Below are 15,747 nucleotides of genomic sequence, written 5' to 3' on the forward strand. Positions count from 1 at the left end.
CTTTGGGCCGTCCATGACGGAAAAAACCGTGGTAGAAGCGAGGGGGGGGGGGTTTGGGGAGTTCCCGGTTACGGTGGGAGGTCGGGGGCCGAGCGATGCGCGTTTCTCTCATACACGTACGCGCATGTGTGCGAGGCGTTGGCTCTAACTGAACCCGAGGGAGGCGTTGGGCTCTAACTGAACCCGAGCGATTGCACTACAGGCTACGCGTTACTGAACCCGAGCGATCGATCGATGGCTGTTAACTGAACCCGATCAAGCGATTCCTTCGCTACTGCTGCTAACTGAAGCCGATCGATGGGATGAACAGTGAGCGTTGCAGGGGGTTTGGATGAACAGTGAGCGGTGGCGTTGCCTCTGGATGAACAGGACCTCGTGGTGTGGTGGAGGGCTGGATGAACAGTAGATGGTGGAGGGGTGCCCGTGGAGGGGTGGATGAACAGGACCACGTGGTGTGGAGGCTGGATGAACAGTAGACGGTGGAGGGGTGGTTGAATAGGACCCCGTGGTGTGGAGGGCTGGATGAACAGTAGACGGTGGAGGGGTGCCCGTGGAGGGGTGGTTGAACAGGACCCCGTGGTGTGGAGGGCCGGATGAACAGTAGACGGTGGAGGGGTGGTTGAACAGTAGCCGGTGGAGTAGCGCGTGGTGGAGGCTGGATGAACAGGAGCCCGTGGAGGCTGGAGGAGGTCGACGGTGGAGATGAACAGTATCTCGTGGAGTCCTGTTTTGCGGTACGCCACACCCCTCCCAATGAACAGGACCCCCATTTCGACCGTAGCACTCCAACACAAGTCCGTTTCCTCCGTTTTGCGGTACGCCACACCCCTGCCGATCAACAGGACCCCCGTTTCAACCATAGGAGGTCCGTTTCCTCCGTTTTGCGGTATGCCAGACCCCTCCCGATGAACAGGATTCCATTTCGTACGTGGCCGGTCAAACACAAGGCCGTTTCCTCCGTTCTGCGGTATGCCAGGCCTCGTTTCCATCGCCTGTTCCGTCCAAGCCCTACTGATGAACACGACGCATTCCGTTGCCTCCCCATGAACACGACGCATTCCGTTGCCTCCCCATGAACACGATGACGACGTTGTTTCTCCGTTTCGACCCAGCCATGTACACGAGACCTGGTCGTATGTATGTGCGAGTAGGCGTTCGAGACCCCGCCCGTATGTACACATACATGGCCGTATTTTCTTTCTTGCACCCTGGCCGATGTACGTACGTGTACATGCTACTTGCGCGCTTCTACTATGACATGTGTGCACCTCTACTATGACACGTGCGTGCCTCTACATTGATCAGTATGTACGTACACGTTCGCGACCAGAATGACAATGCTACGTACGCTTCGACCAGGTGGGTCCCGACTTTCAGGCACTTCCTTGCCTGCGAAGATGTAGCTAGTCGATCCCAGCAGTCAGGGGGCGAATCGTTTTGTTTTTTTTTGCCCGGACGCACTTCCTTGCGTGCGAAGATGTAGCTGGTGGGTCCCAGCAGTCAGGGGAAAACTTTTTTCGCGAAATATAGTGGCCCGTCCAGTGGGTCCTAGCTGTCAGGTGGAGGAATCATTATTTTTCACGTAATAAGGAGGCACTTCCTTGCTGCGACCGTGGACCCAGCTGTCAGCCTCTCCACGTACTATCCACGTCCGATGGAAGTCGTTCCTTGACCACGCCGCGCCGAGAGCACCAGGGCGGTGGAGGACGGCGAGGCCTAGGAAGGGGACGACACGGAGGCAGGGAAGACTCGGCAGTTGTTTCCCACGCGGAGGGGAGTACGACTGTACGAGGGTTTACTGGTTCGTCTGCCGTCGCTGGAGAATAACAGCAGGTGTGAGTGAGTAGAGGGATGGCTAGGCCAGCAATGGGAGTACGGTCGGGCGGTGAGGCCTGCGCGGCAGCATAGCCGGCCGCGAGGAGGAGGGAGCAGGCAGTCCCGCCGGCGCTTGTTTGAGCGGCTGGAGCAGGAAGAGCAGAGATTGGAGAAGCACGACGGCCGTTGGATGGACATCCAACAGTCAGTGCTTGTGCGTCAACCTTTTTTTAGGAAAGCCTCAAATCTGTGGAAAACATCATATAGCCCATCTGCCATTATTTCTAATAATTTACAGCCCATTTGCTAATTCTTAAGGTTTTTTTGGAGCCCATATTCTTTTTGTTAGCATTACAGCCCATATTGTGGCCACGGTTAAAAAATTAACAAAATTTTGCATATTTCGATGCAGTCCGAACTGTATTTAATCCCGAAATTTCGACTCACATTCAAACTGATTTTAAAAATAAATGTATATCAATATAAAATTCAACAAATTCTCCACGCATAAAAATTAATGTAATTTAAAATCTCGAAATGAAAAAAAAGATATTTTAAACTAATTGCTGGTTTGATGTGTTTTAAAAATATACATCCCATTTCTCATTACTGATGGGCCATTTTCTCGGCCAGCCAAATGAAGCTCTCCTCGTCTTGAAAGATGTGCAGCTCAACAAGCCTGACAAAAGCGACTTACTTGGCAAATCACAAAAAATGGGCTGTGGCCGTGGACCTAGCTGTCAGCCTCTCCACGTACAGTACTCTTCCGATGGAAGTCGATCATTGACCACATTGACCACTCCGCGCTAAGAGCACCAAGGCGGTGGACGATGGCGAGGCCTAGGAAGGGGATGACGTGGAGCCGGGGAAGACGCGGTAGTGGATGCCCACGCGGAGAGGAGTACGAGGTTTCATTGGCTCGGCTGCGGCGTGAGGCTGCCGTCGCAGCAGAATAACAGGGGGTGTGGGTGAGTAGAGGGATATCATGGGCCAGCGGTGGGAGTAGTAGGGGCGGTGAGGCCTCCGCGGCATCACAGCCAGCCACGAGAGGCAGGTGCACGCGGCACGACCGGTGCAGCTTTGGGCGGCTGGAGCAAGAAGACCAGAGGTTGAAGAAGCACTACGGTCGTTGGATGGACATCGTACGGTCACTGGAGTTAGAATCGTTTATATTGACTAAGTTGACAAAGCCCTCCATCCTCGTCAACTTAGTAGGCCCACAAGTCAGCCTCCCACCAGGTTGGGTCCCAGCTAGCAGGGGGAGTATTCATTTTTCTGTGCGTAATAAGGAGGCACTTCCGGTGGGTCCGAGCTGACAGCGGGGGGGAACGTTTTTTTCACGAAATACTGTGGTCCGTCCGGTGGGTCCCAGTAGTCAGGGGCAAACGTTTTTTTCGCGAAATACGATGGCCCGTCCGGTAGGTCCCAGCAGTCGGGGGGAAACGTTTTTTCCGCGAAATACTGGTGGCCCGTCCGGTGGGTCCCTGCTGTCAGGTGGAGGAATAATTATTTTGCATGTAATAAGGAGGCACTTCCTTGCGGCTGCCGTGGACCCAGCCGTCAGCCTCTCCACGTACAGTACTCTTCCGATGGAAGTCGGTCGTTGACCACATTGACCACGCCGCACCGAGAGCACCACGGCGGTGGACGACGGCGAGGCCTAGGAAGGGGACGACGCGGAGCCGGGGAAGACGCGGCAGTGGATGCCCACGCGGAGAGGAGTACAAGGGTTCACTGGTTCGGCTGCAGTGTGAGGCTGCCGTCGCCACAGAATAACAGGGGGAGTGGGTGAGTGGAGGGATGTCCTGGCGAGCGGTGGGAGTAGTATGAGGACGGTGAGGCCTCCGCGGCAGCACAGCCGACCACGGGAGTCAGGAGCATGCGGCACGACCGGCGCTACTTTGGGCGGCTGGGGCAAGAAGACCAGAGGTTGAAGAAGCACTACGGCCGTTGGATGGATATCGTTGACCACGCCGCGCCGAGAGCACCATGGCGGTGGACGACGGCGAGGCGTACGAAGGGAACAACACGGAGCCGGGGAAGACACGGCAGTGGCTGCCCACGCGGTGGAGACTACGAGGGTTGACTGGTTCGGCTGCCGTCGCCCGAAAATAACAGGAGGTGTGGGTGAGTAGATGGATAGACAGGCCAAGGATGCGAGTATGATGGGGCCGTGAGGCCTTCCCGGTAGCACTGCCGGCCACGGGAGGCGGGAGCAGGCGGTTCCGATGGCGCTGGTTTGGGCGGCTGGGGCAGGAAGATCAGACACTGAAGAAGCACGATTGCCGTTAGATTGACATCTAACAGTCTGACGCTGGTAGAGTCGATTGTTGACTAAGTTTCTTTTTTGAGAAACCTTGTGTACGCATGAACTTAGTAGGCCCATAAGTCAGCCTCCAAATCTGTGGCAGACAACATAAAGCCCATTTGCTATTTTTTATAATTTGCAGCCCATTTGCTAATTCTTAAGTAATTTATTACAGCCCATTTTCTGCCCAGGACCACGGTCAAAAAGTCCAACCTTATTTTGCATATTTCTGTGGATTCTGAACTGTTGTAATACTGAAATGATAAACATTTTTAAGAACTTATTGATTTGCCAAAAAATCGTTTTGTTTTTGTAAGCAAATAAGACGTGGGACAATTTAGTTGGTTTAAGGGAAAACCAGTGGTAAAAAAATCAGCGCTGGGTGGGAAAAAACAACAAAAATAAGGATGTAAATATGAAAAGGGAATTTTATGTGTTTTCAATATAATGATACGTGTATATGAACTAGTAAAACTATAGGTAGAGATTAGAAAACGGATGTAGGACATGCGTTTCAAAAGGAAAATAGAACTGGGCTATGTGTTTGATTCAGTAAAAAAAACTGTCTGCGGATGTTGTAAGAAAAAATATAACTAACGCTGGCGGGCCAGAGGCCAGTAGATACCTGCTGGATCTTTGTTCCCTGTTGTCGTCATGGGCTGGGCCTGTTAAAAACAAAACAACCCTGGGCAATCTACAGCCCAGTTGAAACTTGCTCGACCTGAAAAAACAATATACGTGCTCAATAAACGAGAGAATTCTGCAAGTACAGACTGATAACTGGGATGCAGCACGGATATTGTTTTTTTATCGTGATAATAAGTGCATGCACTTGTTTCAAAAAAATTGGAGAACTGGGAATTCGAACGGCGGGTGCTTATGCTACCCATCAAATAAAAATCAGGTGCCTGAAAATTCGTTTCGAAACAAATGATTCAGCTTTATATCCACGTCGACCCTCGGCATGATGGTTGGAAGCAAATGCAAGTTCATACCAACAGATCGTTAACAACAATACCAACTTGCGGACGACAAGGTAGTACAACTACCAATACCAAACTAACTTATAATCTTTTTACTCCTGGCCCTAGTGTTTGTCTGGTAGAAAATCTTGCAGAGGACCAGCTCCCGCTCCTTCTCTTGCTCCAGGTCCCCGAGGTGGTACTGGTGCATCACCCAATTGGTCCTCTGCTGGTCGAAGTTCTTGTTGGTGTGCAGCACCAGAACCTTTTTTGCTGCCCGTCTGCCGGCCGTTAACCATCACCGGCAAGGTATTGCCGGTCTTGTGCCACATCGCGTGCATGCCGCACTCCGACTGTATCTTGCGACGCGTCCATGCGCCCCTTTTGAACGCCTGGAATTGCGCTGGAAAAAATGCTTCCTTAGGCCACTCAATGTGATACCTGCAGTATTGTGGAATACAGGTTTTAGTGTACCTAGTTGGCATTTTCATAACATCTTTGGCATGTTGCAGTCACTTGTTTCACTTTTTATTAACTGTCAAATTGTAATTGCTTCACCAGGTCTGCGTCTAAAAAGAAAAATAGAGCTATAAACAAAGGAATATGTTTGTGCAAGTAGACGGCCGATCGGTGTCTTACCTGGAAGTTTCTCAGGTTGGGTGTGCCGTGCTCGCTGTTGATGGTTGGTATGAACAAATCGATGAGAGACTGAAATCTCGCACTGTCAGCACTCACTTTGGCCTCAAGGTGCTCGATCAGCTCCTGATCCGTGGGATCGAACTTGATGTCAGCCGGCAGCACGGGCCAATCCTTCTTCGACTTGCATCGGTAACTCCAGTTATATGGTACTCAATGTATGATCAATCGACTGTTTTAAGTGAATGATGAAAGATTTCGACAGATAAGTGGTACTCCAAATCTGAAGTCCAGAATACCCGAACACGCCGTCGGGATTCTTGTGTCACCTCACGCGCAGCGTGCTGTCACGTCAATTCAATGTGTGGACATGGTGAATAATTTGACCGACGTATACTAGTACTGCTACTGTACTACTTACTAGTCGTATTTAGTGTCACGATTTATACATAGGTTTAACTAACAAGTACGCACTTGAAGCCTAACTGATATATATATGGCTTCTACACAGCATCTCCATCATCATTATCGGTACATCCTACGCAGGTGAGTTAGGATGCACTTGATCCCAGGAAGGTATCTATCCTTCAAACCAGAGGAGTGCTTCAAACTAACAACAGTACATAATATCCAACAAAAGAGGGTCATGCTACAACAGCAGAATACATGGCTCAGTCTAGATATCAGCACGAATCAAGTTGTGCATATTTGCTGTTGGCATGAACCACATCGCCGCATGTCGGGTTTGCAAAACCCATCCATCGCATGGAAGCTTGATGCCTTTCACACACTGAAGATTATCTGGCAACAAGCTGTGTCGACGAATCTCTGGATATGGTGATTCATGAAACCCATGGTATGATGTGTAAACACAGCCCCCCCCCCTCGTGAATGGAAGTTGCATAGCACAGTAATCATCGCCGGTGATATGATCGATGATTGGTTGGATGATCGGATAATTGAGCCCGGGGAACAAGGAGTGGTTGCCGAGGCTGTAAACCGCCTCCAGTTGAATACGCCTAGCCCAATGGAGTTGGGATCTTTCTCAAACACGAAGCAGCCATAGCCATCAATGTCACGAAGGCCCCACGCATTGTACTGCATGTGGTTTGATGTAATGGTTTGGTCAATTTGGTACGTGCGAATGAGCATCAAATGACCGCCGTCAGCTGAACGAGCGATAAACCACCACCCATCGGCTGGTATGATTCCAGGTCCTGGAATCATGAAGGCCAGCGCATTTGCGTCTGCTGCAACAATTCAAATTGGGGACCAAAAGGACAAAAATAAACAATCATGTTCAGAGTATGTGTGGAATTAAGATTATTATAACAGTGACACATATCATAGACAGAGAATTGCAATGCCGTGGTCATAATCATACCCCAAGTTAAAAAAATAAGCCAATGGCTTTCATATTCTAGCAATATGTCATGGTTCAAACATCATGTAACAATGAGAGGAAAACAGCTATGACAGCGCCTACTCATATTTACCATAGCACTTACTACTACTGTTCTCATATCAACTCTAAGCAATAACATGCGTTGTTATAAAAATCTTGTAAACGAGAGTAACATATAGCAATCATGATGTTATGATCATAATATGTATTCTAACAATCATTAGATGCCAATTGTTCTCATATCAACTCTAACAATAACATGTGTGGTCATAAAAATCTAGGAAATGAGAGGAACATATAGCAATAATGTGGTTATAGACATGCTATGCATTCTAAATTTGTAACAAATGAACAGGCAGTCGTATTCATAAGGTAAAGATGAGATGAGATAGAACAATTACACGACGATAGATTCCACCAATATAGGTAGCCAATCTGTGCGTCGACCGCGTAAACGATGCCATCATGCACTATAATATCAGACAGAAATGTTTCCTCAACAGGATTGATGATGAGCCATAACCATGTATGGCGACCGGATTCCAGATAGACTAATCCCTTGTTGAACAAGGCAATGAGCTTTTAATCCGTGTAGTCTTCTGATGGTGTTGGCACTTCGCAGAGTACAACTTTCTGCAAACAGAGGTCGAGCCAAAAGCTTGACGTGTCTCGTGCGTAGTAGGCAGGAGTGTCCGGCGGGCCGCAAGGCTCGATGGCGGCGGTATCCAACGATGGAAGGGTGATCTCTCGTTGGGTGTAGATATCCACGAGACGCCATGGACTACCGGTGTGGTGGATGAGGACGATTCAGTTGGCCTTCATGCCCGCCCAGTAGTGGCCGCGCATGAAGGACAGGTGGACGGGTAGTGGTAGCATGTCGAGGGGCACCACAACAACCTCCGTAGGATCGTCAAGTCGGTGTCTTGGCCACCTGCGAGGATCAGGCATCAGCAAGCAGGGTGTCTTGAAAAGAACCGGCCGGTTGCAGACGAGTAGATGGTACAAAGACACCGAGCATGCGGCCAGACGGACGGTGCTGAGTAGGTCCATACAACTACAGATCTGCTCCAAGAGAACATCGGGGAGGGAATTCCAATCACGGCTCTGTGTGTCAGTCGGTTCTGCCATTGGGGTTTTTGGTGCCTGCGAGCCAGCGGGGAAGTGGATTCGGGCGGGCGATCGACGAAGCTTCTCCTCGTGTGGCCGAGCAGTGAGCGGGGGGATATGGTACGCGCGAGCTACCAAGGAAGACGGCGCGGGCGGACGAGCAGTGAGCAGGGGTAAATGGTGTGCGGCCGACGATGGGGAAGAGAGGAGGAAGAAGAGTGGAAGACGGGGAAGAAAGTGCATTCAATCTCAATTCTACTACTCCCTCCGTCTAGGTGTGTAAGTCACCTTACGAAAACCAAATAATCCCAAAACACATAGGCACCGTACATTAACTCCCTTCTCATTTTTTGTTTTGTGGCATATCAACCAATAAGATATGTGGGTTGTGCATGCTTTCAATGACTTGAGACTACCAAACATAACCGACTGATTTAGTAACACCAACACACTGGTTCAGCTTATTAATTACGTGCCCCATCTGCTGCAGTGTGTATTGTCACTTCACTGTGAAGACTAGTTGAATAGTTCTCTCTGACCGAGATGAGGAATAAATGGATGGCGAGGACTTCCTTTCTACAGTATCCCTATGCCTCTACGCTCAATTCACTCATTTTGCTCCGTACATAGTCACTTGTTGAAATCTATAGCCAAATGGACATGTCAATGGGAGGGAGTAAGCCCCATGCATGCATGCATGCATGCAACATGCAACACTCACATGTACACATGGACGCACGCAACACTCACGCACCCATGTGGCACACAGCACGCGATGCAACACACACGCTCACGCTCAAGTGCTCAACCTACTCCCTACATCCATGAAAGACTGTACATTTAGAGATTTACACATTGACCAGGGCATAATTAACGCCCAAAAGTAGCAGACTTATGTGTGCATGCGACCATTGAGATAAGAAGATTGAATGAAGGCTGTTGCATGCTGTAATTAAGGATAGACATGTAGCCTATACCTACAACACAAGTTGGTGCATTAGTCAATCAATATCGATTTACATTAAAGGCTAAACACATTGGAAGTGTAGATGTACATCATGTAGTACACTCTTTGTTGGAAGACCGAGGGAGGACACGTGCATGCACTCACATACACAGCCAGGGTGGTTTGCGCGCAAGGGTTGGACTCGTGTCGCGCCTGCGTAAAGTTTTGTTTAACTGATTTCTTTGCTCTGCCAACTGACAGGTGGGACCCAGAAACCAGGTGAAAATTTAACCAGTAAAAAAAGTGCCACGTTGACTATGTGGCCGGTCAGTAGGGTGCAATATGGTGCTCTACGATGAGCTAGTGATCGCATAATCACCGCAAAACTATATATAGTGACCGTAATGAGCGTACTGTTACATACGTTGACCGCCAGTGTATTTTCTCATTTCAAATTAAGCCATATTAATTGGAAAGGACGCAGTATGGACTACTACTACTAGTACTAGTACTGCTTTGATGTGTCCCGTCATCTCGTTGAACGAGGAGAAGCTTGCTTACTACGCCTCTCCCTCGCCCACGCGCGCGGTGGTTCGTAGGACGAGGAGAGGGTTTTGAATACAACGCCCTCTCCCTCTCCCTCTCCCTCTCCCTCGCCCTCGCCCTCGTGGTGGACGTGCAACAGTTCAATTGGTGTCAGATTGCCAGAAGCATATTGTACTGTAGTATCATCATTGTTGGACCTTCCGAAGAGGCGAAGAGCCAAGTGCAAGGTTCACACGAGTACAAACTGTTGAACCTCCCGAAGAGGCAAAGAACCAAGCGCAAGGTTTTGTAGGAGTTGTCGTCCTAGTAGGAGTGTACTAGTACAACTATAGCGAACGATGCTACTGTATGATGCCGCCACGTCACATATATCCAAAGATGTGCCACCTTTTTTTCTCAAAGAGCATGTTGGATCCCGTGCAACAACCACACAAGTTGCACGTACACATAACACATTTAGTAGTAATAAATTCTAAAGGGAAAATGCCAGTATGCCACACAAGTTCATCTCCAACTCATGTGATAAATTTGTGCACGACTAGTCTACATATATTCACAGCGCTACCGTTCACAATTACCGTACTCCACATACACGTTATAGATGGGCTACATGTCCTCCTCCAGGTTCCAGTCCCATGTGTTCTTCATGGATGGCACGATCCATAGCGGTGGGCAACAGGAATCATTGTCGCAGCTTTCTAGTCCGGTTCCACACGATGGAGACTCATCCAAGCTGAAGCGGCATAAATCAGGGATAGCGTGTCCCAGCATGTCGTTCATCCGGCGCTGTGCACTGAAGACACAACCATGCTTCATGAACGGCAGGCCTTCCATGTCGTGCACGGAAGGTGGCATCCGCTTCACAATGGGGTAGCTGTCCCCGATAAAAAGCGAGTACTCTCCATGAGTGTTCCTCGGCACCCACGTAGCATCACGGGGGTCGAAGTCGGCGCCATTCATCTGGTAGACGCGGCATCCCAGATCTGGACACATGGTGACATACATAGTCAAGGTCAATGCATAATAATGTTGTGCTCAAATGTGGCAGTCAGTAATACTGTGCAGCAAATAGTACTACTCCGGTATAGAGGAAGTAAAATAACCGGCTTATTATATATAGCCACTCTTGGCTACATGGATGAGATAGTAAGACATGGAAAAACAAAAATGATGGCAGCTAGTGGGTTCAAGTCTTCAAGGGCCTAGCTAGCTATACGCGTCCTCCAAGGTAAAAAGTACTCCTACTAGTGCTACAAAGTATACTACTAGTACAACAATGAAAGAGAAGGCGAAAGGGTTAAAAAAATGGAATACCTGGGTAGATGGTGACGGTCCGATCGTGGTAGATTATGTGACCATGTTGCACATCAGTGGTACCGTGGGTAACGACTGCTAAGATAGTTGATCCCAATATGCGAAAGTCAGCTACAAGGTTCCAGGTTAGACTGAACCGCGGATGCAAATGCACATCCAGGATCGGCGATCTTATTTTGATCGGGGGATGACTGGTCCCTGCAAAATAATGGAGTACCGTTAGGGATGCAAATGATGGTTTGTGCATTCCATTTGTAATCTCCCGTACCATAGGATGTCAACCAGATGAAACAAGTCCCCTGGCTTGTCACCACAAAGATGCGGCCTAGATGGCGCACGGCGTCTTCGAACGTGTAGGGGTACAAATCTACCGCCGCCAACATGCGCCAGCCTCTGTCGTTACTGCCTCCTGCATTGATGGCAATCCTTATGTCGAACACCGCGATGAGATAGTAATCATCGTAGCCGCGTCGCTTTGTCGGCGGGTCCACAATTGCTATCTTCTTCAATCTCATGTAGGAATCATCATACGTATTCTTGCCCAGCCAGTCCGGAAGGCCGATCCCAATGGTGGAGAAGGGGTCTACCGGAACGACCGCACTGCTGTGGATGTTGTGAAAAATGATGGTGGTATCCGGCCGGAGGTATGCAAGCCAATCTTCGTTGGCACTGACCCAGACCTATATATAAGATGATGGGCAGCGGAGAAATTATGGGATGGAAATGGAATAACTATGTACTACATGATCAAACTCCATTACTGGCCTGCTCATAGGACAAAATCCGACTACCTCTCAACGTCGACAACTCTAGTGGAGTCAACGTGCAACCATGGCCATGGAGCGCTAGACTGTTCAAAGGATTGTCCCATAGAAGAACCTTCTCCTCGAGGATGCATGGAAGACCAACAAGCATGGCCTGTTTAAGCAGCGTCTTGAAAAAGTTGGTGCAGGAAGCACCGAGTCTTGCGGCAGTGAGGACGTCGGAGCGGCGTGCGATTTCTCCCACAGGATCGTCGTCCAAGGTCCCCCAGCCCCGACGAGGAGGAGAACCGCCTGGCGAATCCATGGGAGCAGCGACAAACTGCCTTCTCTTCGGGGGGAGGGGAACTGGCGAGGAGGAGATAAGAGCGTAGTAACGGCAGGGCCTCGTCCCTTCCAACTGTAGATCGTTCCTCAGCGAAGGGGTGAGGCTATTATTTACTAGTACTCCCTCCGATTCTTTTTACTCTGCGCATAAGAGCAGACCCGGATACCAAGGCAGGGGCTCGCTGCATGCTTTCTGGACGGAAATACCCCTTGCGCATGGATGGGAGTAGTTAGCAGCTATAAATGCCCCATGCAGCTCATTGGATGTCCGCCCGCGTTCTCCTCTCTCTGCATGCTGCATGGATGTCTCCCTCTCTCTCACATGACTGCATGCGGTGGCGCTGGCCTATGAGAAGCTCGCGTGGAGATAGCAATCTTCTCTCCAGAAGTGATTTTTTTTGAAAGAAAGGGATTATGGAACGTTACGGGATTGCATTATACTGTAAATAATAGCACTAGTAAGAAATTTTTGGCACTAGGTAGTAGTTTTTGGCGTGGATTAAGAAATTTTGGTTATGTTTTTGCCATTTTTTGTACACGCCAACTAGTGTCAAAAAACGTCTTACATTATGTGACGGAGGAGTACGTACTTGTACTGTAGCAGTACTAGTACTACTTTTCTCAACTAGTAGTGCGGTGTACTGTACTTCTAGTCTAGTCTAGTATAGTGCACCAATTTTGAACTCTTGAATCTCAGGGCCAAGGAGCTACAGTTGGAAGTGGAGGGTACTACTATTCTCTAGAACCATCGTTGTACTATCAATGCAGGGGAAGTACACCTGCGTAGTGGCCTAGTGGGTACTCTCGGTGCTCTATTCAGCCGCTCCTCCCACGTATCTGGCATACTCAGCCGCTCCTCTCACGCACACACTAGCAGCCTGTTTATCAGTGACGGTTACTGCGGGGGCAGAACATTTGAGTTATTTGATACAGCGAGACTAGGCTTTTCGCTTCCATTTGTGGAGGTGTAATGGATCTCGTCGAACTTTGTTAGTAGTTCCTTCTTTATGAATGAGATGAAGCAAAGCTTTTGCCTCTGTTTCAAAAAAACACGGCAAGAGGAATTTCTTTTATAGTAGAGCCGATAATGGAGTGAAGTCCATGCATGCAATGCCACAAGCTACAGAGTAGTAGTAGAGCACTTTACGTACAGAGCCATATTGCACAGTTCCCAATGCCCTGCCAGGCCTTCCCGGCTCCTCGGGCTTAATTGGGAGGCGCTAGTTTAAATATGCTACTAGCTAGAAGCTGCAAGCGAGGTGCGGCTAGGGCGAGCATCCGAGCCACGGGATGCTGGGAAGGAAAACCCGTTCACATGGCTAGGCTGTCCAGTGCACCCAGATTGTGGGGCCGCACGTCTGTTTGACTTCAAAACTCAAACTACTCGTGTAAAATATTGGCTCGCAGTGAAGTGTAGTAGTACTATTTTTTTAAAGGTTGCCGTGCGTTCGGCCGGGATCGAACCCACAAAACAAGGTATACACTCCCGCGACCACTAGTAGTACTCGTTGGAGTACAACGCAACCTAGAATCGCCTTTTGTCGCTAGCAGTACGTACATTGTTCCTTACAAGAAACCCCTAAGAGCATGGTTAATAGTATAGCCAGCTGCTGGCTATAAGCCAGTGCCATGTCATCTACAACCCATCTTATAGCCAACATGTAGTAGTAGTTTATTTCTTATAGCCAGCTGACTCAGCTCTATTGTACTTGCTCTAATAATGCAAGAAACCACTAAAATGCCAAGAAACTACTACCACTTGCATACATGGCAGACTTAAGATAAGACTACCTTATAAACCATTGTACATGCTTTTACCAACAAAAATCCTTGAGTGACCTCCTACCTCTGGCCCGTCCACCTAGTCATCCTCGGCCATGGGACGCAGCTACCGCCACCGGCAGAAGGCGAGGTCAAAACCGCCGGCGATGTAGAGCCCATGTTGCGGCAGCCCGGATGCCAGCTCCATCCGGCGCTCGCGGCCGCTAGCTAGCCAAGATAGCTCCATCCAGCTGCTTGTCTACAAGGTTTGCTAGCAAGATTGGCAAGGCAGCGCGGTGGCTTGCTCGCGCGCGCTGCGCTAAGGCCAGCCATCTGCCTCGAGCGAAGGCCAGCGCGGCGGCTTGCTCGCTCATGAGTCACGCTCGGGCCAGCCTACCAACCCGTGTGAAGGCCAGCGCGGCGTCCGGCCCATCCGGCGGAGCGGCAGCCAACTCGCTCATCACCGGCGCCACCGACGAACACGCATCAGTACTGTTTGAAGTAATGTTCAGGAAAAATAATGATTTGAGGGGGAATAACAGTATAGAAGGTCAGATGTGGGTCCCTCATGTCAACGGTCAAACAAAATGTGTTGGTTTAAGCTGCCTCATCAGCACGGACATGTGGGCCAACCCTGTCATAAATGGGTTTAAACGAACCTAATCGGTAGGAGTACTAGGTAGTTTTTGGCGTGGATTAAGAAATTTTGGGTATGCTTTTGCTATTTTTTGTACAATAGATTCCTCCTAGGGCTGGTTGAAAGTGGTAGTTTTTTGTTAAATACTCTACATATTGTAAGTAGGAGTGAAAGTTAAGCTTTGGAAGCCAATAAGCAAGGCTAGTTACATAGTGCATATGTGTACATGATTGAAAGTAAATATCAACCATGAGTGACTAATATCTTGATGGAAAACTCGAAACTATGGAATACTAGGAAAAGAAATGCATGGTTGGAAATACTAGCAATGTTCATGTCCATTGCAACGAATCATAATTAGAATAATACTTATTCACAAACTTGGTACAAAACACTCTAATTTTGATATACATGTGTCACTAGAGATATATTATGTTTTAATTAGAATATATTCCTTGGGCTGTTTTAGTGAGGTCGGGGAGGGATGTGGTTGGTTTTAAGATACTAATTATGAGTTTTTCTGCAAATTGGTAGACAAGTGGGATGTTGGTGAGAAAAGGCAACAACTTACCTCACAATCGTTAGATGTAGATCTAATGGTCAGAAACGACAGATGGCAGACACACCAACATCACCAACTTAGTCTTGTGTAGGGGTACTAGCAAGATCCGTGCATTGCACGGAACATCAAGATGCATTTTTTATAAAACACTTGTTGTGATTGACCCTTGCGGGAGTAATCCCATGTGTAAAAACTAATGATATCTCGACAAATATGAGATATGGTGAAGAGGAGTGGGGTGTGGTGGTGGTTGGTGGTCAAACTGAGCGGAGGCATGGGGATTGACGACGCCGGCACCGGCCACCAGGCCAGTTTGTTCGAGAGGCTTCCTTTCTTAATTGCTCAACAATGAGGTTTGTTGGAGATAAGGATGAAAGAGGGAAGGCCTTGTCTGCAAATGTGGAGAGGGGTGCAGGTATCTTTTAGTTTAATTTCTATCCGTCAGATATAGATCGGACGGTCTATATTGCAAGATGGCACACATACCATCATCACCAACTCGGTTTTTTATAAGAGAGGAAATATAAGTATGGAGATACAAACGTATTATCAACACTTGATTCCGTAAACTAGCATCTACATTCTATTCAACGCCTCGACATGTGGGCCCTTAGCACAATGACTTCTCGACTGTGTAAAACGAAGATTTTCCCGTCGCCG

This window comes from Triticum dicoccoides, chromosome 3A, assembly GCF_002162155.2.
Source record: "Triticum dicoccoides isolate Atlit2015 ecotype Zavitan chromosome 3A, WEW_v2.0, whole genome shotgun sequence".
Taxonomy (NCBI): domain Eukaryota; kingdom Viridiplantae; phylum Streptophyta; class Magnoliopsida; order Poales; family Poaceae; genus Triticum; species Triticum dicoccoides.